Below are 3,516 nucleotides of genomic sequence, written 5' to 3'. Positions count from 1 at the left end.
AATACTTTAACAGTTTTGCTAGCGATATAGACCAAGAAATATAAATGAAAACTGTGAGGATAAACCACTTCCGTCAGTTACGCGTTCATAACTAGTCAGAGTTAATTAAAAGTTATAATGCTTGAATTTGCAAAATATATTAGAATTAAATAAAATCAATAAACAAACCTACATAGTAAATATCTAGACAGAATCAATATCTAACGAAACAAATAAATAATAATATTATGTACAGATAAAAGTTATCTTAAATGAAACTATGTGCAGCTTAAAATTATATTTAATAATAAAGACCGATTGCCGTTGAGGAAATCAAATAATTTGGACAGGTTTGGGGCAAGAACGCAAGCATGATTCAGACAAGCCATAACTTCTTCTGGCTGTTATTAGCTGCTTGCATTTCGCTAAAACAAGGGTTCCTCACAATTAGGAAACAGAAGTTTCTCAGTTCAACCTATTAGGAAGGAATGGGTAAATTGGCAGTATCCAATCAGCAGATTATTAAATTTTCTTTATAAATCTCCTTTTCCTAAAGACATAGCGGGGGAAAAAAGTCCCTTTTAAGGAGCCGAAGTTAGTTTTCCTCCTCTAGCAGGTCCCAGTCGAACTTCTCGAGGCTATCTATATATATTACGATGTATAAACGGGGAAAATTTTTTATAATATGATGTATTTACACTTGAAATAGCGTCTCTGACGAAGGTATCTTCCAATTTGTTCCCAGGTATGCTCTTGTGACTGTGGATCCAGACGAACACGATGTTGTTTTGCTGAAATATAACTAGACTGTATAATTCAATAATCAATAATTAATCGATAGTTTACAGAGAGTCAGAGCAAATAAGCTAGATTTTAGCACGGCTATTAAGTGAGTTAATATGGTTTAGGGTCCCCTTTATTACAAATATTTCAGCTGTAAGAATAGTCGAAATAGAAGGCGAACTAAAGAGTTTATTTTGAAGTTATTGTAGAAACAAATTGCAGCCAGCAACTGCCAGTAATAATGCATTAATTTAAAAAATTCCAATAGTTTAAAAGTTTAGTTTTCAAGAATTTATTAAATCATCTAGTATATTTGAAATATCTGATTTCAAACTTATTTTATGTGAGCTTCATATCACCTCAAAAAAGCGTACACCTTTTATTAAGTTAGTAATTGCTGTTGAATCATTATATAATCAAAACCTATTAAAAAAACATGTTTATCATTTAGTATTATGGTAACGAAGAGGAGCGTAATTAAATGTCGGCCCAAACCGATCTGTCATACCTAATTTGGTTAAGCGTTGACAAACGTAGCACGAATTATCGCAATGCAAACAATATTCCAGTTAATGTCTTCATGTAGTCGCAACGAGTGAAATTAAGATGGTATTGTTCTTCGCTTCGGAAAAGGAAGCCACCGAGTGCATGTACGGAGAATTCTCGGCGCATTACCTTTGATAGGTTTTTGTACGAAACAGTTGACGTGCGCAAATGGGTATCGTGAAGATGTGAGATGTATGGATGGCTGTCGGGCGGAACCTACGCGTAATAAAAACGTCGGGGTGACATTTATCAACTTAATTGTTTCTGTAGAGGTTCGAAGGCGTCGACGATGGTGCATTTGTATATTTTGCAGACGGTGGCATCAATTTGCAACCTACTCAGGCGGAAATGACTTCATGACCGTTTCTTTTAAGGTTCATTGCTTTTTTAAAGCGGTTTAAAAATTCGGGGACTTTTTTCGCAATAACGTCGTTATTCTTTCATTTCTAACATAATATCAGGTGTAGCGACCTTGAGGCACGTCGAATTTTATATAGTGAAATAACGGTCTACAAAATACCCAGAAATATAATCCCAGATGTTGAACACGGGCGGGGTGCCAGCAGCGCCAACTAGAACCCAATAACGAATAGCTGTCAACCCCGAGACGTTTATCTGGGATGTTATTGAAGGGTATTTCCATTCATTCAGTACTCGACTATCGTTTGGTTTAGACGTGCCACCATCGACTGTCCAAGCCTCGTCTCCAGGTAACACCGCTGCCATACGGTTTATATATTTTGTATTTTCCACATTTTTATATTACTTCAATAAATAACGGTCACATAATGTAAACACCACTGTTTCATTTCGTTTTACCTCCATTCACCGAGCCATAGCTATTTACCCTAAACAGGTTTCTCAAATAGCTTATTGATGCTTGAAATTAAATGATATAAGCTATGTGTGAAGTATTTTTTTGGTCGGAAGGTCACTGCCAAGAGACAGATGATTTGAGTTTACTACATATCTTTTTACCACTGGAACAAAACAAAGTGAACATTGCATCGGTGGATGATATGTTAATGCACATTGTCTAGGATTCTCAAGTAGCTCTTGAGTAGTTCGGAAAGAGCAGTGACTACTATTGCGCATATTCCATGTTCCATTGCTAAATTTTTTATTGATGATAGATACCTTGGTTTTTTCGCCAGTAGTACATTTTTGGTAGTACCCTGGTTCGTTAATGATAGAGCAACAATCACTTCAGATGCAGTAGCATGTGTTTTTTGGCCAGTAGTCCATTTCTCATCAACACCCTGAGATTCTCTAATACTGACGGATTTTCCAGGTTGCATTCGTAGTCCTTTTAGTAATCGTGTTCTAGACTGTAGGCGACAATGTGACCATTTCTCTGTGTCATGTCAATGTGATTCTCCAAGATGCGGCAGCATTTGTCGTTCTTTTAGTAATCGTGGTCTAGTCGATGGGTATCTTACCTAGTCTCCCAGTTCTGGTTACTACGACAATGTGACCACCCTCGTCCCTTTACAGTCGTGCTGGAGACCGTTCTTGGTGGAGTTCTATTGGTATAGATATTGATATACTTCTATTGATATTAATATAGACTTGTAACTCCACCAGATAAAGCTTAAAGGAATCAAAAAGCTCAAGATCGTAATATTTAATTCACGTTATCTCTGCGAAAAAAGCCATCTTCTCAAACTATTCATGAAGAATGGCCATCGTAAATTCAAAAAATTAAAATACATAAAAATATATATTTGGCAAAAATCGAAATATACAATTTTTTTAACATTAAATACGAGACAAATTATATCTCCTCCATTCGACATGATTGAAAAAATCTTTATTTCTATAGTAGCATTTAATATTAAAATACACATACAAACTTCTTGTGATAACTTACCTCTTATTTGAGCAGTAACATTATCTACATTGATTAGATTTTTGACTAACATCTTGTATTTTGTGACAAAAAATAAATAAAATAAGAGAAAATGTATTTGCACTTCTGAGTACCCACTATGGCCTTTTAAATCAGTTTAGGAACAATATGCTGCATTACCTACAAAAAGTCCACAAACTTTTGAATAAATTCGGCCTTTTCTGAACATTCACTATGCCCACTACATCACAATCACAATCGAACCAATACCTCATGCAACCAAATCCTCCAAAGATCCCTAATAGAACGCAGTATAAATTTAATAACATATTATAGTACAAAATGTTACTGTATTTAGT

At 35.2% G+C, this 3,516-nt stretch overlaps 1 long non-coding RNA gene across 1 annotated transcript; it reads right to left on the bottom strand.

Annotated features, from left to right (window-relative positions):
* Window positions 1-494: 494 nt before the first annotated feature.
* Window positions 495-3,315, bottom strand: LOC143202251 (uncharacterized). Its single transcript, XR_013007106.1, has 3 exons — window positions 3,179-3,315; window positions 680-770; window positions 495-621 (listed from the first exon to the last, which is right to left on the bottom strand). It is a non-coding gene; the product is annotated as an uncharacterized LOC143202251 (long non-coding RNA).
* Between the last annotated feature and the right edge of the window lie 201 nt (window positions 3,316-3,516).

Source organism: Rhynchophorus ferrugineus, unplaced genomic scaffold, assembly GCF_030347505.1.
Source record: "Rhynchophorus ferrugineus isolate W39M unplaced genomic scaffold, kcgeb_rfMv2 rfM9, whole genome shotgun sequence".
Lineage (NCBI taxonomy): Eukaryota > Metazoa > Arthropoda > Insecta > Coleoptera > Curculionidae > Rhynchophorus > Rhynchophorus ferrugineus.
The sequence above is the reverse complement of the archived record's forward strand: the minus strand, read 5'-3'. Positions and strand labels throughout refer to the sequence as shown.